The following is a 25,542-nucleotide window of genomic DNA, read 5'->3' as shown; positions in this document are numbered from 1 at the left end:
GGCCGTCATTTTCTAGAAGCTTCTTCAACCCATCCGAGTAGCATATTTACTCCATCTGTGAGGGTTCTTGCCAGGACTTTAGATCCTGTGTACCAGGAGAGTGTTCTCAATTGGGTAAAGTCTTCCTTGTCCAATTTTATTTCCTCTCCTTCTTGATCCAGCTCCTTAGGATCCAGTGCTATACACACTTGCCAGTCTCCTGCTAACACATGTTGATAAGGTCCTTTAATTCCTTCTGCTATAGTTCCTTTTGTCCCTAGAAAGGTCTAGAGCTTCTCTAGTTCTGGTATGTGATGACCACACAAAGAAATGTAGGAACAAATATTGAAGGGACTCTAATTTTATTGCAAGTCAAGGTCCTCTGCATTATCTTCAGAGAAGACATCACTCACTGTCCCTCAACAGGGTGGGTTTCGGGAATGCCAAGTTTTCAAGGCCGTTAATCCAGATGTCACCAGCATCTGCATCAGTTCCCTTCTTTTCTGTCACAATCCTGGCCTCAACATAATGAACCTGACGAATCTGAGAACTTATCCTTAATTGGAGTTCTTATGATTAGTTCTATGTTTTGTCTTTTGCTCCCCTTACCCTCCAGTTTCGGAGAGTGAGTGTCTCTTTGTATGCTGAAAAGGAAACCCTCTGACTTTCACACTTGTTTTTATTACATCATAACTAGTTCACCTAAACAAGAACCATCCAATTCCATTGTGTTATAATCATGTATTACTCTTTCCAACATATTTCTTATTGCATTCACCAGTATATTTCATTCCACAGGCATACCATCCCAGTTTACCACTAATGAAAGTTGAACAATTCCAGTTCAATCTGGGGACTTGGGACTCTTGTGGTCCACATGTCACCAGTGATGAGGTCCTCATTATCACTTGGGTGGTGCCAATGTTGAGTAATACAGCTCCAACATCCCATTGTAACATCTGTTTTCTTGGATCCATTCTGGTAGTAACTATTGCAGGTCCAGTTTTCTTGAAACATAGATTAGAGTGAAAGAACGTTATGTCTCAGCTTCAACAGTTCCTGAAGGAAGGGAAGAAATCTGGTTATAGCAGAAGGAGAATTAGGACTTTAGTGCCATCTCAATAAAGCCCTATATCTTTCAGTGAGCTCTGAAGCTCGAATCACTCTTTAGAGGTCTGTGGCATTTGGGAGAATGGACAGGTTTTTATAGCCTCACATTGGTCACTCATTACATGTGGGCTGCCCCCTGGAGAGATGCAACGTGGACATGACAGTCCTTTTCAGCAAAAGACAAGTCTTGGAGATCAAAGCTGAGGACAGTTTGCACAGTCCTCTCAGCCTCTGAATTGTAAGTCCTTCAGTCCTGAAGAGAGATCTGTGTGATGTAGCTAAACATCTATTACAATCAGCTAAGGACCCCCTAAGAGGATAACGGGAACAAATGATGAATTCAGCCTGTACTAGTGCTGAATTTATTATATTAATTATATTTGGATCAATATTTTTCACGAAATTAAAAATAATGAGTAGCTGAATATATATATTTTTCTTTTTTTAATTAAAGTTTATTGGGGTGACAAGTGTTAGTAAAATTACATAGATTTCAGGTGTGCAATTCTGTAATACATCATCTATGTCTCTCATAGTGCCATATTCAACAAATCATTTTATTGATTTCACATTGAATCAAATTATAATGTTCTCAAAGTATTATATATTTCTATATAATATATAATGCCCCATATCATGTAATATAATACAAAATACATCATTCAAAACATTACATAATACAAATCATTATATAATGCAAAACAGTCTGTGAGTGAGTGTGTGTGTGTGTGTGTGTGTGTGTGTGTGTGAGTTGATTGTACCTATTGCAGTAAATATTTTGATACTCAAATTTGGCAAAACACAAGCAATAAGTTGAGGATTTTACAGGTCTTATTATTTATTGCCTGATAATATTCCACATTGAAAAATAAGACAAAATAATTAAATAATTACAGGAAAAGAGAAGCAAACACCTTTAATATCTCTTGTCAAACTAAAGGGGACACAAAACGACACATATTTTTTTCTTTAAGATTTTTGTAATGGGAATAAACAAGGCCTTTCTTCCTCCATGAAGATGTTACTTTCTTATAATCTTAAGTAATATAAATATTCTGATATTATAAAGATTAAAAGAACAATTTTAATTAAGTTGTTAAGATGAATTTATTGCTTTGGATCATAGGAAACTGGAAAAAGAACTTAGATCTTAATGATCTATCATAATTGAACTTGGACTTTCACAAAGAGAATGAAAGTGAAATGCAGTTCATATTCTTTCATCAAAATTGACAAAGAAAATATGCCTTTGCCCTATAGAATAGCACAAAATTTTATAAAATAGATACAAAAAATCAAGCAGAACTGAAACATAGTATTTCATTACACTAACAAATGCAAAGTAAAATTTTGCTTAAGGACCAAAGGCAGAAGAAGACATGCATGGCTGCTGTCCGTGGGTGGTTAGTTGCTGAGGGCATCGGGGGCTATTTATGTTGCTATGTGCACATGGTCATGAAATGCTAGGAAAGTACATTTCTCCCATAGTTTTTGTATAAATGACTTTTTCATAAATGTGTAAAGCATTCTTTATATTGTTTATCTTTGCACATGTATTTCTATTATAGAAATATAATTCGGTAAGTTTTGCAATGGTCACGGTTCAGATTATTCTCTGACTAGAGAATATGTCTTGTTGAAATAGATTCTGCTATCTAAACTATCAGAATACGTTGGCAGCCATGGCAGAGACAGACACGACAAAGAGATGGAGTGGGAGAATGGAGACCATTTGAAGCTTGAGCATAGATAGAACCTCAAATGGAATTTCCTGTTGCATTTAGCAATGGTTCATTGCTTCTGCATGTGTATTGTTTATGTGAAACTGGAGCTAAATAAACCAATCCATGACCTGATTTATCTGCCAAATGGATTGAACATTTACTCTCTCTGCCTCAAATGCTTGTCATTTCAGTTTAGCCTTGCAGATGGTCTTTCCTTTTCCCTGAAACAGAGCCACTGTATACCAGCTTGCCAACATTTTCTGTTATTCAAATTTCACCCTCAAAGTACACACAGCCATGCTTTACTTCCTCAGCCAATGTTCCACAGTATCAATGCGACATCCCTGCCTTTCAGGTCATTCTAGCAGAATTGGGTACCTACTTATCAACCATTTCTCCCAAGTGTACTACTGAGAAAACTATAGTGTCAAGAAATTTACTTCTATTTTTGAAAAGTGACTTTATCCCAGAAACCTAGAGAATCTTTGTGAATATGTTTGACAGAAAGTATGGGATGAGTTTGTTGACATTTTTCTAAAATCGTTTATGTGTTCAAATGTCACATAAAAGGAGCTTTTGCTTCACTCAGATGTTTTTAGTTGGAATAGTTCTATTATAAAACAGAATTATATGACTTAAAACAGAAGCAAGTAAGGCATATTTCCACTGATGTCAAATTCTTAAAAGAGCATCTGGGGCTTTTATTATATGTGGAGTAAGAATATGTCTTGCAAAGTATGGAACACGATCACGTTTTTAAGTACAGGAAGAAATTTATGTGATATCCCGAAATTTAAATGTATTACATTTATATGGCTCTCATTTTCAAAGCCTTCACTTAAAATTCAATAAGTCAAATTTGTATTCCTATATTAAAATGAAAAGTCATATTTCATGCTGAAATGTTAACAATCACATTTTTATTTTGGCAGTTTAGGAATGGAATACCTTTTTAATCTGCTTTATTGAGAGTAATTTGATATTAGTAAACACCATGGAAAAACTATTTAAGTATTGAGGTCCTCAATATCAGGGTACTAGGTTGAGCTGGCAGCCTAGGTGACACAAGGGAAATACACAATCAAACAGGCATTAACAGGGTAGTCTCAGTTAACAAAATCAAATGTCATGATTCAACTTAGACCAGCACTAATCAAAAGTGTTGAGAACTAGAAGGTGGCTGTTCTACCAACTCTATTTTCTTTCGAACAAAACATGGTTATGAATTCTATGAGCTTTCATTAGAATAATGACATAAGCAGTGCTTATGGGTATCATGGAAGGGAAATTAGGTTAAAATAGAAGAAAAAGTGAGAAAAACCTTACAAAGAAATACATGATGAGAATATTATAGGGCTGCATGCAATTTACTTAAGTGTAATACACTTAATACAATATTAAGTGTAATATTCTGTAGATCCCTAATAAAGCCCATTAACTCAGCATTTAAATGCCTTACATATGTGTTAAGTTATGTCTCAGAACTTGTTAGTGCTTTGTTTATTTAACTTGCATACTGAAAGAGAATTGTTTTTATATTCTCCGGTTATCTGAAATTGATTTGCGCTTTTACACAAATTTTGCTGCAATTAATTCCTTTTTTTGGAGTATTTAAAAAATATTTTCATAATGAAACAAGTTTGCTGATTGTTATTCCCAAGTGACTATGGATATTCAAATACTTATTTTTATCACAAATTCATTATACTTGGTTACCCTCTTTTGGAGGCAACTGGTACGTATCACATTCAAATCATTAAGTTTGTATTTATTTCTCACTGTAATAATCTAATTTCTTAAGTTGATACTGGAAATCAGGAGTCACACCAAACCTATTTTAAAACCAAATGAATGCATCTGCAGGCAGTCTGGGATATATCTAGTGATTTTTGTCACACACGTGTATCAGCGTGGTAAAAGATCACATACAGCTATAAATCACTCTGTTTGCTACAAGATTAGGATAATTCTAAACCAGTGGCAGAAAATCACAGTCTGTGGCTTTATCTGCTTGATTTCAGCATTGTTCCCTTAATGTTTAAAAAAAATAATGTTAAAGGTATCTGCGAAATGTCAAATTAGTTCCCTTCTGTTCTACTTTTATGAAGAGGAAGTAAAATCCATTCTTAGCATGGTGCTACAGAGGTCATTGCCACAGGCTCATCTGTGAATCTAATGCTTTGACTTTACAAAAAGCTCCTTTATTAAGTAGCTGGTAGTGTGGCGCCTGAGCACTCAGACTCTCCAGCCTTCACCCCAAAGCTGGTCACACAGCCCAAAGGTTACTTGGTTTTGTCAGTTACAGAGGGTGGAAACTGGGAATTAAATCTCATTCTTCAAAATGTTACCTGCTACTAACTTGAACTGTTTTGTTTTATTGCATACTTAGATTTTTACTTTTTTATAAGAAATCTTAATGTAGTAAGAGGCAGTGTGCTATAGAATATAAAGGAATAAATGTGTTGTTTACAGTGCACAAGTGAAGGACATGTCCATATTTAAGGCAGACATTTTCTTACATACACCATTCGGTATTTCCTGAGGGAGAACATGCTGTCTTTTTTTCCCCTCCCCAAGATTGACGTAATTGGGATTTTTGCATTTACAGCATAGGAGGGAAAAATAAAACACTATTGTATTTTATTAATTTCCATTCAAACCCACAATCTATCATGGGTATTCTTTTGACTCAAGGATATTTTAGATTACACATGGGAATTTCGTTAAAAACAATGGCTCTTAGGTAATAGAAAGCAGCAAGAGAAGGACCCTTTCATTCAAAGAGAAAATTGCAGATAAACTATGACATTGTAATTTTTCTTTATTAAATAAACTGATGTTATAAGTTAACAGAATTCCAAAAGTGCCAAGCCCCTCTCAGGAGAGACAAGGTACCCTTAGTAGAGTTCAGGGAGAAAGGTGTCCACCATGACTGCAGGTAAGAAGAAATCAGCCAACGTATCTGTGAATTTCTAAAGGCCAAATATAGGCAAATAGATTAGTTTTCTAGGGCTTTTGTGACCAATTACCAAAAATGGAATGGCTTAAAATAATACAAATGTATTCTCTTACAGTTCTGGAGGCCAGAAGACTAAAATTAAGGTGTTAGCAGGGTTGATACCTTGTGGAGGGGCTGAGGAAAAAGCTCTTCCATTCCTTTCTCTTCTCTTCTGGTAGGTGCCAGCAACATTTGGCATTTCTTGGCATGTCACTGCATCACTCCCATCTCTGCCTCCATCTTCAGTCTCCTTCTCTGTGTATCCGTGTCTTCTCTTCTGTCTGTCTCAACCTTCTTCTGCATTTCTCCTATAAGGATACCTGTTATTGTATTTAGGACCCACCCCAATCATTCAGGATGGTTTCTTTATCTCAGTATTCTTAACTTACTTATTTTTGCCAAGACTCATTTTCCAAATGATTCAGAGGTTCTGGGAATAAGGATGTTGACATATATTCTTAGTTGCCACTACTCAACCCAATATAGCCAACATATCAGTTTACAATCACTGAGAGTCCAGACACAAGGGGACATTGCAATTGCTTGCAAGTTCTTTGAAACAAGGCTCCATGAGATGCTCATAAGAAAGACCTGGAGCAGTGAGTGGGTGAAGGGGGCAAACAGGTGGTGATCGGCTGCCCCCGCAGAACAGTCAGGAAACTCTGATCCGCCCACTTGAGATTTTCTTTCATATGAAACAAATTCTTAAGCCATTGGGCAAGGGGCAGCAAACTTTCTTATTCACAGGAACTGGGTAATATTCATTGATTTGAAAGGAGAAATAGAGGCAATCTTCATCTGAGCCTTAAGCCCAAGATAGTGCACCAGTATAAAGACCTCAATAGTGACATCCTACTGTTGGCAGAGTTTGAAGCTTATGGATCAGTGAGGTAATTAAAGGTAGTGACAGGAATACTGAATCCAGCTCAACTACTGAATAGATTGATCAATCCCCCAGTGGTATCAGCCTGATATGAGAACAGCACAATAAGCCCTCAGTCAACATTATGGATAGGTTTGAGGTATAACGAAACCAATTTTACCATAGGCTAATTGATATAAACAAGAGTTAATTTCCTGTCAGAGAAACTAGCGCAGAGTAAAAGCCATGAAACTTTCCACACAATAATTATTTATTTAATGTAATTCATATAACTTCCAATTTTAAACTCAAAACATTTTGTTTCCAATGAGAAGTCTTTGACAAGTGGAAAATGTGGACTACATTTATTTTGCAATACTATCTCCAACCCATTAGAGTATGGAAATCTATTACTAGAAGCATACAAGAAACAACTGGGGATTAATTATGAAGTATTCTTATCTCCTAAAAGTAGTTGGCAGGAAAAAGAATTGTCTTCAGGAAATAGCCATAATTTGAAACACTAAAATGCCCTTTCCACTGAATGGAAGTAACATTATCCTATGTCCTTCTGAAAATTTCATTGCCAATTTCCTTGTGTATTCCTAAATGTAACCATTAGCAGACTAAAGACGATTGTGATTTGTGATAGGATAAAAGCTAGCCTCACTTCTCATAATAGTATTGCTATATTCTTGAGATAAAGAGAAAGCTTTTGTGTTAAATACATTTACTCTATCGTCGTAAGCTACAATGCAGATTTTCTTCATTTTCATACTAATTTTTAGTTTAATTTAATTTAAAACTGTACGTATTATATTGTTTACAAACATACATGACCTCTGATAAAAGCTTGTTAACATTTATGGTTAGACCAAAGAGGACTTGTCAATTGTTGGCAGCAGGTTGATGGGCTAAGGGAACAAGTGCCTGAATGAGACAGCTTTTGTATTTCCATTATTCTTATTTACATGTGAACACATTTGGTAAACCAATAGCGTTATCTCCATCTCTGAATATTTCCTTCCAAAATTCATACATTTCTCTCTATTTGAATATTTCCTTGGTACATATGAATATTTAAAGTTTTCTCCATTCACAATATCTTTTTCCTCTCATCAACTTCAGTCTAAAACAAATATATAAATTTACATACCTTCAGTTAAATATATATATATATTTTTTATCACACAATGTTGCTACTAGTGAAGAATTTATCACACAGAATTTATCACACAATGTTACTACTAGTGAAGAAACTCACTTGCTAACAAAATAATAAGGAAATGTCTGATACTCTTGGCCTTACCCATTGGTCTTACAATATATCTCATTAGATAGAAGCAGTCCTCTTACAAAAAACAGTGAGCTGATTCAAGAAGATTCGGGGATAGAATTAGCTGGATGATTAAACTTTTTGAGATTGGGATGCCATCACATAGCGTGTAGTGTATGCTTAGAATCAGTGAACAACATTTCATAGTATTAGTATATCTATTGTTTAACTTGCAAACATGTCTTTTCTCAGTTCTTTGGGATCTTCTCAATTAGAGATTTTACTCCCAAAGAGGGGGAAAAAGTGTTCCTACCTGGTGAGCAACAGTGATTTTATTAAATTAAGTGTTAACGTTGCAACCTGGGAAACTTAAGGTCCTGATTCACCTAAACAAGGGGAAAAAAAGTGGGCTAGGGTGAAGATTTGGTGAACAATCTGCTTGTCAAAGGGAAATAGAGTTGCTGCTGCAAAATGGAGTTTGTGGAACCATGTGCTAAAAGGAACTACAAATGGTTGGAATCTTCAGAAATGGAAGTGGGGACACAAGCAAAGTAATAAGACCACAGTGAGTAGGAGAAGCCCAATAGCTGTGTTTCATACAAGAGGCAAAATGTTCATGGGGCAGCATGTGGGAACAAAGGCTTAGACGCGACCTGCAGCCCCCAGAAGAGCTGCAGTTGCACGTACTATATACAGATAAAGTAGTAAAATTTACAGCTGAGCTCAGAGATGACAGAACACAGAGACAGGATTTGATGAATTCAAGGAAAAAACAACAATAAATCAAGATATTAGATATGAAAGTGAATGCAGTCATTGATGAGACTTGGGTTTTCTCCTCCAAGTGCAACTGTGTGTTTTTGATTATACAAGGGATAGTTGAATTATGATAGGCAGAACTGTTTTTTTGTTTTTGTTTTTGTTTTTGTTTTTTTTTGAGAATCAGAAACATGAGACATGGGTATATATGTATGTGGAATAATCAGAGGCTATTCTCAAAGTAGATCTTTGAGGTAAATTTAATCTGAGCTTTTACTACTTTCCATGTTTTGGGACCATACCGTTGTTTGAGTTTTGGTGGGAATCAATCCTCATTTCCCATTAGGGAATCTAAAGATGCTACATACACATCTGCTTTCATGAACAAGGGTAGTATAGCATCATAACATAGTCACTTACCTGGGCTTGACCACCTGATAATCCCACCAGGATGTTTAACCTGATTTGAGTGACACAAAGAAGAAAAATTTAGTTGATAATCGTTACCAGCACAACAGCATCCTGTGTTTCCAGCAGTTTCTTCTTGTGCTCAATGGTGCAGTGCCACCCTGATGGGGCAATTCTTATGTCTGTGGTTCCAGACAATCTCTCTTGGATTCTTTTCCTTCTATTACTCTAGGTCTCTAGCCTAATAGTCAATTCTGGTACCTACCTAGCAAATTCCACAGACATTTTATGCTTTATATTGTGCTTTCAGATATATATATATATGTGTATATATATATGTGTATATATGTGTATATATATATACAGATATACATATATGTGTATATATATATGTGTATATATATATACATATGTATATATATATATTTATGTATATATTATATATAATATATACACATATATTATATATATATCCACATGCATATATACAAATGCATACCCATGCATATATACACCTATATACATTCTGGAAAAAAAAGTGTATATATATATATATATATATATATATATATATATATAAATCAAAAATATATTTGTAAAATATAGTAATGTCATGAGCTATTAAATTAGTACACAATTAGATTAGGAAATTTGGGGCATGAATTACACTGGTAAAGTTTGACAGGTCAATGAACACATCTGCTTTCTTGTCTGTAAAATAATATGCTATCTTATAACATCTCTGGAATTTTTTCTCTAGTTTGTGCACTGTTTGATGAAAATTGTGTTTGAAGTAGTTTTCTATTAATGTTGATCCTTAGCTGAAAATAGTATGTGATTAGAAATTCTTTTGGTAGAAGGAAACATTATTAGCTTTAAAGTTAGTAAAATTTCTGATTTGAATGGTTACTTTCTATTAGACTAGCTTATTGTTGTAAACTGAGTGTTTTCCCACTGAGGGGAAAACAATCTTTACCAGGAACATTGAGAAACTAACTTTCTTGAAATGCATCTGGAAATCTTCTCAGACTTTGGAAATCATCCAACAAGTCTCTAGAACAGGGGTGTCCAAAATTTTTTCAACGTTTTTCACCAAGGGCCATATGCGGTTAAATACACAAACAGCCGGGCCACTCACTCGAGGTGAAGTACGTATTGCCTCACCTGGTTTATTTAAGTAAACTAAATATATTTTTGGAATATGCTGCGGGCCAATTACCAATGGATTGAAGACCGCAGTTGGCTCGCAGGCCGCAGTTTTGACACCCCTGCTCTAGAAGATGTGTTTTGTTCTTGCTGCTGTTGCTGCTGTTTTCAACAATTTGAAAAAAAAAACCAAAAACTGTGCATCATCTGGTATGTTACAAAAAGTAACTAATGTGCATTTATTGTAAATTTATGTTTAACTTAAGGTAAGATAATGGGGAGTACTATGTTTTACTGTAGAAAGACAGTGACAAAATGGCCAATATATGAGAGTGATATCCGTTTATGCTCTTTTAGCAATCATGCATGTCTGATACTTCAGAACCTTACTTTAATGTCCCATTTTCACTTTCTAGAGTCTGTCACTTGCAGTGTCCAGTTCTATAGTTTCTTTACCAATCAGAAGGCTTTTTGATTTTTAAAAATACACAACTCAAACTAAATCTAAAAGGAAATGAACTGGGAAGTTGCTAGTGCTATTCACTGGAGAGGACAACTGTGACCCTCAAGTGTAAGAAAGGTGGGGACAAAACAGTCCCAACATCTGCAGACACTGTAAAAAGTGACATGAGCTTGGCCACGACTCTCTCGATCACTCCTCTTTGCCTCTCCTTGATATTGGTTTGCTTCTCTGTAATAGAAAGTCATTCTTTTGCATACAAATTGATTCAGTTCCACAGAAATACTAGAGTAGGTAAGCCAATGGTTTACCTAGCTTTCAGAACAAGGTGCAGAAATGAAGCTTTGTACAGACTCTCCGGGTCCTCTTTTCTGTGAGGAAAAACTGGCCAGGGGATGTGGATGAGGTGTAAGGACAGCTGATTGGTCTATAAGGTCACTGAACATGAGAAGACCTGGTCAGCCCAGGAAATCTGAGAAGTCACTCAGCTGCCTCCCTATAGCACATCCTTGTATATAAAACCTAGAAAGGCACATCAAATTAGTAGGTCAGATTTTTACCTGTTCAGGTTTATAAGGTTTATTCGACATGAGAAAACACACACTCACAAATCCATACAATGTGTTTATACCTCAGAAATGTCCCGGGAGGTTTATGATCCTGTTCCCCTCTCTATGAGGAAACTTGCTATACTCATTACTCAAATATCGAGTCAACTTTCTCCAAAGTGTCAGAACACTAGTTGTCAGAAACTTGGTGTTTGCCTATTTCTAACTTTACCTTCTGGAAATAGGTTTCTTCATGTCAAAAATTCCAGGAAAAAATGTTGATGGACTGACTTGGTTTGCATGCCGACTGTTAGATCAATCACTGTGTCCAGAGAGGTCAGAGTCATGTATGAAGATAAAGGTCCTTTTAAGACCATAAGAAAAAGTGCTTTTAAGACCATAAGAAAAATGGGTAATGAGGGATAAATAGTTCTCTAAAAATAGAAGAGAAGATTTGTCAATAGAAGGAAGGGAGTCTAGGCAGAAAAACAAAGCCAGCTACTGATGGTAGCCTGAAAATTAACAGTGAGGACACAAAACATATAGAAAAATATAATAAAATAATAACTGTGAACAGAAATTTCACTTATACATGAAAAGAAATATTTGTATTTGTATAATCACAACACTTTTATTTAGGGTCATTTAAAGTCATGTATATTTTCCATGGACATCTGTCATAATGAACTGTTTACTTTCAGTCTTTTTACCTCCTAACTGAATTAAAACAGAGTATCCATGAAGCGCATATACAGAGAGTGCCAAAAAATGTATACACATTTTAAGAAAGGAACAAACTGTATTAAAATTGTAATACTCAATATATGCTGATAACAAAAGATGAATATAAGTCATGTGTATACTTTTCTTGGCACCCCCAGTATGCAATTTTCCCACAGTTAATGTGATTTATTAACTGTGGGAGAATTTTACATGTCCATTGCTTTAATTCACCTAAAAAGGTGAAATACATTCCCTGTATTTATTTCACTGTGTGTTGTAAGTAAAAGAGTTTTAATTTGTTTACTGAAGTAATTTAAGCATGAGATTGTTTTTTCAATGCTTTTTGCATTTCTGCCTGAATAGTTACAGTAAAGAGAAAAAAAGTCCCTCTAAAGCTTTCATTGTACTATTTATATCAAATACTAACCTCACTTAGCCATCAGGGACAATGGTTATTTTATTTAGGAGGAATTTTGGGGCACTTTCACAAAAACTTACATTTATGTCCTTAAATCTTTATAAGCACTTCAGGAAAAAACACACAAAATTACAAAATTAGATAAAAACAAAAGGAAAAGTGTTTTTTAAAAGTATTTGACCCTGTGTTTGAAATATTAATGCATTTAGATAGCTGTTAGCTTTGAAACTAGTGGCTTCCCTTAATTTTTTTCTCAAAACAGGTGGTAAAACCCTCTTGCCTAGGGCAAAAATAGCAGAGAAAGAAATTTATCAAAGTAGCAAATTCAGCTGTTTTTTTGAAGCACTATTGACAGCATGGTATTGCTTGTAGATTTGAAATTCACAGTTATTTAATCTTCACTTTGTTGATAAAGGCTAGGAGAAAAATATGTGAAAAGAGATGAGTACACGTGTGAAAGCATTTTATTTAGGCCATTTAAAAATGCTAATATTAAATGTGCTTATCTGCCACTCTAAATTTTGAACCTATTTCTGTCTGCCTCTGTGGACAAAAAAGTGGGAAACAATGTAGAGACAACTAAAGTAATTTGAACCTTCAGTCTTATTTGCATTTCAGAGGCTGACAAAACAATCCCCTTCACTTCTTCTTCTCTCCCTCTCCCCTAGAGAAAAGCTAGAGGGAGGAAATAAGAACTGCCAAAGATAAAATATTATGGTTTTTGTTTTTCTGGAGGCAGGGATTTAAATTCCAGGTTAATTGGAATTTTTCATGAAATTCTTTCCAGATAAATACATGATTAATCCATTTTGATTTATAGTCAGCAAATTCCCCAAGTTCTGACTTCAAGTGATTAAAAAATTCCTGTCAGTATTAAGTACGTGAAAGTGGAGAAGGAAAAGAGAAACCATTTTTCACATGTGAGGAAAAAGAAAAAACGGCTCAGTAATAAAGTCCAAAATGGATGTAAACGTTGCAAAACAGGAAGTGAACCTATAGGATGTTTGAATGATATGATATTGCTAGAACTCATTGCCACTGAAGGAAGGGTCTCCAGCATGTTGGGTTTAATCCTCTCCAGCATATGTGTTGGTGCCTCATCTTCTGGGCTGAGAAAGTATCTTGGATAGTCTGCATCTTGGGTAGTCCTCTGAATTGGAATCATAGGTTCATTTTTCCTTCCATTATGCTGTGAGCTGCTTAAATCCGGGAAGTGTATCTTCTAATTTCTTTATACCAACACCAAGTTAAATACCCCCCGCCCCCTTTTTTTCTTCTTTTGTCAATGGGAATAGCAAAGCCAGGGGATCTTTGTGAGGATTAGTGAGTTGAGGTCTGTAAAGTGTCTGGAAGAAAGTCGTCAGCATATACTCAGTAAACATTAGCAAGTTTTACCTTTATGCAAATGGTTCTTTATCAAATAATTTTTACTTTAATGATAAATGAAGGATTACCAATATAACTTCCCTAGTTCCAAATTATGTTGTGTACAGTGATAGTGGTGTGAAACAAAGAGAATAAGGAAAATATTCATTTTCCATTTTCAGTTAATACTAACTTCTATTTTATGTCGTGGGAGAATGTGATATTTAAATAGAAATTTAAAATCTCACAAATATTTTCCCATAGAATCTTATAACCGTATACAATAGGTTAATAATATTTCAAATATTACAACAGGATTTTCATGATTGGAAGTCTTACATGAAAGATGAGCATGTCTCCTCCTAACTTTATATTTCTCAATAATCTTGTAGTATTGTCTTCTGACTGCTTAGGGACCACATAATCATTTCTAATTCTTAAATTGCTTAATTCACCTTATCATAATTATTTTCCTACATGTAATTTGTACTCAAAGACAGAGAAAGTATCTAATTACGATCTTTTCTGTTATCTCCATGCTTTTAGTGTTCATGCCAGGGCCCCATAAATATGTGAAAAAGTAGTTTGCCTAAATTATCCTAGAAAATTTGGCAGAATACTCTAACATAATTCATTCAGTGTTCACATCTTTGTTTATTGTTAAACATTCATTTATTTAAATGATATAAATACATTTCTATGATGTGAAATCCGCTGAGCTTAGTACATTCATGGTACATACAATGAATTAACTGCAGGATTTTATACTAGAAAATGGAGGAAAACAGAATATAGGAAACTAAGGCATGAGTGTATAAAACGTTAAGTAATACAAGAAGTAACCAAGCCAAAAATTAAATAAATGAATGAATGAGTAACTGGGTGAATTAAAATGAAATAAAATGAAATGGCACAGGAAAAAATGAAGTGCTATAGGTAAGTACCATTAATTCATGAAAACTGGGCTTTCCTACTCTATTTTTATGAAAGAGAAAGGAATTTAAATGGCATAACCTCATGGGAAATTATAAAAATATAACATGTTTTGAGGGTATCCTAGTCATTTTTAACCTGACAGTTTACTAAGAACTTTTTATACTAATTTGTTTAATAATTATGTCTTTGTTATTAGGACTTTCTTCACATAAGGTTATTGGAGTTTAAGATACGTGACTTGTTTGAGATCATAGATCTTTGAAATCTGTGGAGCAGGCACACAGGTACAGGTTCCTATAAATTCAAAATTCATGTATCACTTTTACTACACTGGTACCTCTTCAGCTGGAATGTGACTAAATGGCAAAATTTGAAAAGGTAGAATAAAGAAAACACAGCATTGTAAGAAAAAAAGAATAAGGACTTGAGTGAAATACAGAATCAGAAAACACACACACACACAGGCCCAGACACACATGCACACACTCATATTTACACACAGACAATACATATTATGCTGGGACTTGGATTGCAAAGAGGCACCCACAATTCAAAGAGTGGTTGAGAAAAATATAATAAAATTAGATGAATATATAATATAAATTATATCTCACATTGTGTGTTTACCATCCAGAGTCAGTTCTCTTTCCATCATCATATATTAGACCCCATTTACCCTCTTCTAGAGACCCCCTCCCTCCTTATCTTCTGGTAACCCCTAAAGTATTGTCTATGTCTACGAGTTTTGTTCCTTCATTTGTTTGTCTTGTTCCTTTGATGTTTTCAGTTTTATATACCACATATCAGTGAAATCATATGGTTCTCTACTTTTTTTGTCTTATTTCACTTAGCATTATAATCTCAAGATCTATCCATGTTGTCACAAATGGTACTATTGCATCTTTTCTTACCGTTGAATAGTATACCATTGTGTATATATACCACAAGTTCTTTATCCATTCATCTATAGAAGGACATCTTGGTTGTTTCCATATCTTGGCCACCATAAATAAAGCTGCAATGAACATTGGAGCACACATGTCTTTATGGATAAATGTTTTCTGATTTTTTTGGGTAGATACCCAGGAGAGGGATTATTGGGTCAAATGGTAATTCTATTCTTAATTTTTTGAGGAACCTCCACACTACCTTCCATAGTGGCTGCACCAGTCTGCATTCCCACCAACAGTGTATGAGGGTTTCTTTTTCTCCACAGCCTCTCCAACACTTGTTACTATTTGTTTTGTTGATGATAGCCATTCTAACTGGGGTGAGGTGATATCTCATTGTGGTTTTTATTTGCATTTCTCCGATGATTGGTGATGTTGAGCACTTTTTCATATATCTATTTGCCATTTGTATGCCCTCTTTGGAGAAATGTCTCTTCAGGTCCTCTGCCCATTTTTCAATTGGGTTGTTTGTTTTTTAGTTGTTGAGTTTTATGACCAAAAAATCCTAAATAAAATTCTAGCAAATTGAATACAACAATGCATTAAAAAGATTATTCATCACGACCAAGTGGGGTTCATCCCATAGACACGAGGATAGTTCACCTCTAAGTCAGGTGATAGATCAGGTATAGATGATGAAGGACAAAAATCATATGGTTATATCAATTGACACAGAAAAAGAATTTGACAAGATACAACATCCATTTATGATTAAAATATATAATTAAAAAGGCATAGAAGGAAAATACCTTAAAATAATAAAGGCCATATGTGACAAACCCTCAGCTAATATCATAATTAATGGTGAAGAACTGAAGCCCTTTGCTCTATGTTCAGGAACACGACAGGGCTGTCCCCTATCACCTCTGCTTTTCAACATAGTGTTGGAAGTCCTTGCCAGAGGAATCAGGCAAGAGAAAGAAATAAAAGGCATCATCCAAATTGCAAATGAAGAAGTTAAGTTGTCACTCGTAGCAGATGACATGATGCTATATATAGAAAACTCTAAAGACTCCACCGAAAAGCTATTAGAAACAATAAACAAATACAGTAAAGTTTGCAGCTACAAAATCAACGTACAAAATTCCATTGTATTCCTACATACTAACAATGAAATGTCAGAAAAAGAAATAAATGAAAAACAATTCCTTTTGAAATTGCAACAAAAAGTAAAATACCTAGGAATAAAGTTAACCAAGGATGTATGAAACCTATATGCTGAAAACTATAAGACAGTTTTAAAAGGAATTGAAGAAGACACAAAGAAATGGAAAGACATTCCATGTTCATGGATTGGAAGAATCAACATAGTTTAAATGGCCAAATTACCCAAGGATTTAATCTAGTTTGGAAGAAATACCTGAGCATGTTCTGCCCAGAAGTTCCTATTTCAGAGCCAGTGGAAATTCCATAGGAAATGCTATTCTCTGTGCGCACAATTTCATATGGTCTGCGGGTAAAGTGTTAGTGAGCCCATTTCTCTACAGATGTAAAGCTATAATCTCTGACATGCTACTTGATTAATCAGTTGACATTTTGATTTCCATCTGACTTACCTCTGTGTCAATTTCTCAATTTTTTTTAAAATTAAAGTTTATTGGGGTGACAATTGTTAGTAAAGTTACATAGATTTCAGGTGTACAATCTGTAATACATTATCTATATCTCACATTGTGTGTTTACCATCCAGAGTCAGTTCTCTTTCCATCATCATATATTAGACCCCATTTACCCTCTTCTAGAGACCCCCTCCCTCCTTATCTTCTGGTAACCCCTAAAGTATTGTCTATGTCTACGAGTTTTGTTCCTTCATTTGTTTGTCTTGTTCCTTTGATGTTTTCAGTTTTATATACCACATATCAGTGAAATCATATGGTTCTCTACTTTTTTTGTCTTATTTCACTTAGCATTATAATCTCAAGATCTATCCATGTTGTCACAAATGGTACTATTGCATCTTTTCTTACCGTTGAATAGTATACCATTGTGTATATATACCACAAGTTCTTTATCCATTCATCTATAGAAGGACATCTTGGTTGTTTCCATATCTTGGCCACCATAAATAAAGCTGCAATGAACATTGGAGCACACATGTCTTTATGGATAAATGTTTTCTGATTTTTTTGGGTAGATACCCAGGAGAGGGATTATTGGGTCAAATGGTAATTCTATTCTTAATTTTTTGAGGAACCTCCACACTACCTTCCATAGTGGCTGCACCAGTCTGCATTCCCACCAACAGTGTATGAGGGTTTCTTTTTCTCCACAGCCTCTCCAACACTTGTTACTATTTGTTTTGTTGATGATAGCCATTCTAACTGGGGTGAGGTGATATCTCATTGTGGTTTTTATTTGCATTTCTCCGATGATTGGTGATGTTGAGCACTTTTTCATATATCTATTTGCCATTTGTATGCCCTCTTTGGAGAAATGTCTCTTCAGGTCCTCTGCCCATTTTTCAATTGGGTTGTTTGTTTTTTAGTTGTTGAGTTTTATGACCAAAAAATCCTAAATAAAATTCTAGCAAATTGAATACAACAATGCATTAAAAAGATTATTCATCACGACCAAGTGGGGTTCATCCCAGGGACACAAGGATGGTTCAACACCCGCAAATCCATCAATGTGATACATCACATAAACAAAATAAAGGACAAAAATCATATGGTTATATCAATTGACACAGAAAAAGAATTTGACAAGATACAACATCCATTTATGATTAAAATATATAATTAAAAAGGCATAGAAGGAAAATACCTTAAAATAATAAAGGCCATATGTGACAAACCCTCAGCTAATATCATAATTAATGGTGAAGAACTGAAGCCCTTTGCTCTATGTTCAGGAACACGACAGGGCTGTCCCCTATCACCTCTGCTTTTCAACATAGTGTTGGAAGTCCTTGCCAGAGGAATCAGGCAAGAGAAAGAAATAAAAGGCATCATCCAAATTGCAAATGAAGAAGTTAAGTTGTCACTCGTAGCAGATGACATGATGCTATATATAGAAAACTCTAAAGACTCCACCGAAAAGCTATTAGAAACAATAAACAAATACAGTAAAGTTTGCAGCTACAAAATCAACGTACAAAATTCCATTGTATTCCTACATACTAACAATGAAATGTCAGAAAAAGAAATAAATGAAAAACAATTCCTTTTGAAATTGCAACAAAAAGTAAAATACCTAGGAATAAAGTTAACCAAGGATGTATGAAACCTATATGCTGAAAACTATAAGACAGTTTTAAAAGGAATTGAAGAAGACACAAAGAAATGGAAAGACATTCCATGTTCATGGATTGGAAGAATCAACATAGTTTAAATGGCCATATTACCCAAAGCCATATACAGATTTAATGCAATACCCATCAAAATCCCAATGGCATTTTTCAAAGAAATAGAGCAAAAAATCATCAGATTTCTATGAAACCACAAAAGATTCAGAATAACCAGTGCAATCCTAAGGAACAAGAAAAATGCTAGAGGTATCACACTCCCTGACCTTAGCTTGTACTACAGAGCAACAATAATCAAAACAGCATAGTATTGGCAGAAAAACAGACACACAGAACAATCGGATGGAATTGAGAACCCGGAAATAAACCCACATAAATATAGACAGATAATTTTTGAGAAAGAAGCAAAAAACATGCAGTGGAGAAAAGATGGCCTCTTCAATAAATGGTGCTGGGAGAATTGGAAAGCCACGTGCTAAAGAATGAAACTGGACTACTATCTGTTACCATGTACCAAAATTAATTCAAAATGGATAAAAGACCTAAGCATAAGACCTAAAACAATAAACTGCATAGAAGAAAACATAGGTACTAAACTTATGGACCTTGGGTTCAAAGAGCATTTTATGAATTTGACTCCAAAGGCAAGGGAAGTAAAAGCTAAAATAAATGAATGGGACTATATCAAACTTCAAAGCTTCTGCACAGCAAAAGAAACCATCAACAAAATAAAGAGGCAACCAACTGAATGGGAGAACATTTTTGCAAACAGCGCCTCCGATAAGGGGCTAATATCCAAAATATGCAAGGATCTCAAAGGTTTTTAACTTTGGAAAGAAAGACGTAACATAATGATTCCAACCAAGGAACTCAGACTTTGATTGAACTTTTAGGTCAGACAATTCATTTAAAAATTACAGATGTTTTATATATATATATATATATATATATATTTCCACCCGAGGAATTTATATGACAATGATTGCGTACCCAAAGATAGGACTATAGTGTATATAGAAGTGATAATTGCTGGATAACTTGGCATTTTACATGTTATGTAATTCTTTACAAAAATCTATACCTATATATTTACTTTATATATTTTACATTGATGTCCAAATAATCATAAAAGACAGGCTGGATAGAGTTGGAAACTCCCTGAGTAAGATAACGTGTTTTTTTTTGCCAAACACATCAGCAATTAAAAAAAAAAAAGAATTTCCTATTTAGGCAATATATTCAAAACTTGATAATATCTACACTGATTGGGCCTAGTTGAGAAGTGAAATAATGGGGGGCATATGGAGATAAATTTTCCATTTTTTTTTTTTTTTTTTATAAAACTGATTGGAGAAAATACCCATACGCATTTGGAGTTGCTAGTACTTCACCTCCTAATTAGACACACTTATCCACCAAATGATTAGCACACTGGTCAATCTCAAAATTTCCATAGGGAGACAGAGTCTTCTCAACACACTTGAGAGGACATATAAGATGAACTGCTACGGACAGTTCATCTTAAAAACACGCTCAAGGCTTTCTCCCCAAATCTGATCCGATATCACTCCTCCCCAGTGGAGGACAGAGTGCAGGCCTGAGCAAAGCTGTGGAGGTTCTTCCTACACATTTTTTTTTGGTTCTTCCTATGGTCCAGAGTGGAAGTTCTTTATAATGTACAGACAGGTGAAGAGAGGTAATGTGTTCCTTGTAGCTGTCAATAAGTCAATGGGTAATTTCAAGTCAGTACTACTCATCCACATAATTTTTGTTAAATTCTGCATCCCTTATACAGTAGGAAGCAATTTTTTTCATCATCAGTTAGTTGAACAATTTATTTACCCTGTAGTCATATTTATGGTCTCCTTCAGTTATTTTACTGCTTTTGACCAGATCATATTCACAACTCCACAGTTATGTCAAAATTATTTTTGATGAGAAAATTGTTTAGTTTGCAAGGCCAAGTCATAAGTCTAAAAGTTTAGTTTAGAAGAAAAGAATAAAAGTTTTTTAAAAATTTGAAAGTAATCAAAGTCTATATCTCATTCCAGATAAACTTGGTTTGCAACTTCAAACATTAAATATATTGTGAATTCTAGGAATACGTAAAAGAGGATGGGAAAAGCTCCTTACCTCTAAAATCACGGTGATAATGATCTCATGTACAGCAATTTTCTTTGGAAATTAAAATGTGTACAAAGCATGGATTCAGAGTCTAATTTTTAAATGAGTTGTCTGGCCTAAAAGTTCAATCAAAGTCTGAAAGGCCATTTGGAAAAGTGACAAGTAAATATATTGATCTCAAAACAAAAGTTATGGCTAGTAATTGATGTTGCAAAAGATGTATAACTTACCGATTTTTATAATGTCAAGATTTGTGATGACATTTCTGATATGAAAGAGGTTCAAATGCATTCTGATGTAGGAAGGAAAACTGTAGTCGTCATAATTAGGTAACTTGCTATATCTTCAATGTGGAAGGAAATACCTTATTTGAGAATTCTATATAAGCTGAAATGCATATTTTTGAAAGCGAACTTAAATTTAAAATGGTAATCTATGAAACTTTGAAAGAAAGACTGATATTTTGGTTTGAGACACATACTGGGAGATTGACAAAAAGAATAATTGAATACCATTCAGCATATCCAAGGTTTCATATATATCCATTTGCAATTCATTTAAAATTCAATTTTGGCAAATAAAATATTTGACTAAGTTGAGGAAAGTCTATATTAATTTATCGTTGTTAAACACACCATCAGGTTTCAATCACAGTCTCTGATTCTAACTCTATTGTTCCTTCCAGGATTCCAGACCAGTGATTAAAAGCAGATACTAACTCTGCAAGCCTAAAATTTGACTATGCCTGAAACAGAAAGCTATACTTTAGAAAATGTACCAATATCAGAATATATTTAGGTAGTCATCCTGGGGTCAACAAACAAACAAACAAAATTCACCATCATGGGTAGAAGTTTTACCCTTCAAGGAATTGATCAGTTTTATTTTCAGTCTTCTAGGGAAAAGCTTGATTCTGGAGTAAGAAATGAAAAACAGGTAAGAGATACCTACATGGAGAGGGCAAAATAATTATCTGTTTTTGCCTCTACCCTATCCCCTCTAATCCCCTGCCCTTTTCCATACCATGCTGTCTTGTTAACTAGGAGGAAAAGGAATGTGATGCAAAAACCACAAACCCTTGAATTACCTGCATAGGACTTAACAGTGCCAGCAGAGAACTAGAGCATGGTTCACCTGGCATACAGGGTCGGTAAACACCACTCAGTGACCACCCACACCTTTCCCATAAGATGTCCTCTGTGTCATATTCCAACAACTCTCAAACATTTACCAGGACCTTCTATCAAGATGGATCTATGCAAATTCACTTTGCTTCAAATGATTATTTGCTTCATTCTTATATGTTTTTATCCATACATGAGACCTTGTTCGAGATTTATTGTAACTGAGACAACCAGATTTGGTGACTCATTTTAGTTTTTGGCAGACCTGCTTTCCTTGGTTACCTCCAACTGTGCACTCACTTAAATCTTGCTTTTGTAAAGGGGGAGAAAAACAGAACAAAACAATCAATCTAAAATTCTAGAGCGATTTCCTCTTTTCTTACCTGTTTCTTATAATGTCTGACTAAATGGCACATGGAATATGTTCCTCTGAATTTACTAACTTTATACATCTCAATCCTGTAATTAACACAAAAATCTAAGCTATTTTTCCCTTACAAATAATTTTTTAAAACTTATTTTTTTTAATTGTTAAATTCATCCCCGTTCCAACTCACCATTTATCTGAGTCCAAAAAGAGTTAGATTAAACTTACTCTCCAGTGTGAAGATGAAGAGATGCAGGTGAAAATAAGTCACAAACTTAACTGCATAGAAATATTAGTCCAGAGTTGGCTAAAAAAGTAATATAGAAACCTCCTTTCTGTGGTGAACTATTTTTAGAAGTACAACTTGGTTTCTGTTGTGTTGCAGACACTTTTAAAAGAAGGACCACTTGCTTGGAGATAACAGATAGAAAGGACCACATTTCTTTTGCAGAGTCGTACACCTTAGTGGTGCAAGAGGTGGAACTAGAATTTCCTTCCAAATGGTGAGAAATCTATGTCCAGTAAATTGGGGGTCTTGGGAATTGCAGCAACCCAGGGGTGTGTATATTTTAGCAAGATAAGTAGGCTGCAGCAGAAGAAACTGAGACTGCCTCGAAGTATTTGTGAAACAGCCCCCTAGGAAACACTTAAGAGTAGGAAGGCTGCTAATTTATAAAAACTGAAATGGTAAGATTTCAAAATAATTTTTACGAAGTGAGGAATTGGGAATATATTTCTTGTCAGAAGATGGTGAGACCTAGGACTTGAAATTGACATATGATTGATTTGGGGGGAAAATTTATGTAGCATTAGCCTGTGTGGGAGATTAGTATAAAAGAAGACATTAAAGTTTAGAGCTAGAATTTAAAGGGTCTTAAAGGTAAAATAGTGAGATTGGGTGTCATCATGGATAACATGGAAAATGGAGAGCTTTTAAGGCAGAGTGAAGCTCTGAGATTGATCTGAGTAAGTCTATTTGTAGAGACTGAAGAGATAGAAAAGGAATCAAGTAAGAAGAGGGACAAAATACTGGCACTTCCAAGATGCTGACATCATAGTTCAAGCTATAAAACATATTCTGAATATCCGTTAGATCTTTGCCTAATCTTAAATACTAATCATGAATTATCTGAATGCCAGTTGATCAGGAAAGATGACAAAAGAAACAATCACTTACTTAATACAATGAATAATTGACTTTAGAAGGTGGTCCACGCAACTAGGTGTCACTGTTTGATGTAAGCATTTATTCCAGCAGTACTTATTCAAGAAATATTTACTAAAAGTCTATTATTAGCCAGGTACTGTGCTAGCCAACGATGATATGTGTGGAATGAAACAGCTGACTGATGAAATTGTACAAATAGAGGTAAACTTATCTGCATATTTCCTGAAAATTAACTGTGTTGTTTCCAGTAACATGTTAGACAGAATTATTATGTACAAAATGCTCATGCTAAAACATATAGATTGCAGAATAACAATACCAGCAACAACAAATTAAAAATATAGAGGAAATTCTACTTTGTAAATGTGTGTATTAGCACCCAAGATAGCAGAACAAGACTTCTAAACCTAAAGACTTCTGTTAATAAGAAAACAGAGTAAACATACTTTTCCCTATTCCCCCCACTAAGTAAAACTAAAAATCCTGGTTAATACATATAGATATAGATATAGATATAGATATAGATATAGATATAGATATAGATATAGATATAGATATAGATATATCTATCTATCTATGTATCTATCTATAATCAGAAGAAGATTCTGAAAGAGAATAAAGGTGGTTAAGGACCTCATGGGTAAGGAACGACATGGTGGTGAATTTTTTGGGAGTTCTTTTGCCTCATATATCCTAAAGAAGCCAGAATCTCATAAACACCAATAGACAAAGACAAGAAAAGCCTGAAAGACAAGAAAATTCCTGCTCTCTCTAGCCAAAGAACTATAAACAGGCTTATTGTTAAGTCTAGAAATTTTAGACAGTAATGAATCCATTGACTCCAATACCACAGAAATGAACTGTTTCCAGCTCTCAGCCTAGTCAGCTAGGTCTGAGTGGGGGGCCTAGACTTCCAACTCTTCCTGCCCATCCCCTACTCAATGCCTTCCCATTTCGCATTGGAGTGGTATCAGAAAAGGAGAAGTGGTAAGCCCAATTGTTTTTTTGTTTTTTGGCAGAGAGAGACACATAGAACAATGGCATAGAATCAGAAATCCACAATAGACCTACCCAAATATTTTCAGCTGAGTTTTCACAAAAGCACAAAAGCAATTAAATGGAGGGAAGATAACTTTTTCAACAAATGATACTGGAGAAATTGGACAGCCATAGGCAGAAAAAAAAAAAAAAAAAAAAGACCATTAACCTAAGTCTCACAAATTATACAAAATGAACTCAAAATCGATCACACACTAAAATATAAAACATAAAATTCTACAACTTTTAGAGAAAACAAGAAAAAAAATATGGGAGACTATCTTCAGGATATAGGGCTGGGGAAAGAGCTCTTAAACTTGTGCTAAAAGCATGCTATATTAAACACACACACACACACACACACACACACTCACAAACACACGCAGTTGACAAATTGAATCAGGAAAAATACACCAAAAATAAAAGTGAAAAATAAAGAAAACTTGTGATATATTGGCATATATGCATATAAGATGAAACTCTATACTCCTAAAAGAAGAATGTCAAACTGAGATATTAACAAAAACAAACAAAAATTGTCCAAGTTGTGTTAAAGTCTTGGGAAACCATGTGAAGTAAGGATATAATTTTATAAGGCTGGGTAGGCAAAGGAATTGTAAGGTGAGCCGTTCCCAGAACTCACAAACTGCTGGAAAATGTTTCAGTTCTTATCAGACAGAGTCGAGAGGGCTTTGGAATACCCAGGGTGTTCATGAAAGATACTAGAATAGTTACATTTTAGTAGTAGTGCTAAAATAGTTCTAGCGTAGTAATTACTCTAGCACCCCCAAAACAAACAAACAAAACCTTAAACG

The sequence above is a fragment of the Rhinolophus sinicus genome, linkage group LG03 (assembly GCF_036562045.2).
Source record: "Rhinolophus sinicus isolate RSC01 linkage group LG03, ASM3656204v1, whole genome shotgun sequence".
Lineage (NCBI taxonomy): Eukaryota > Metazoa > Chordata > Mammalia > Chiroptera > Rhinolophidae > Rhinolophus > Rhinolophus sinicus.
The sequence above is the reverse complement of the archived record's forward strand: the minus strand, read 5'-3'. Positions refer to the sequence as shown.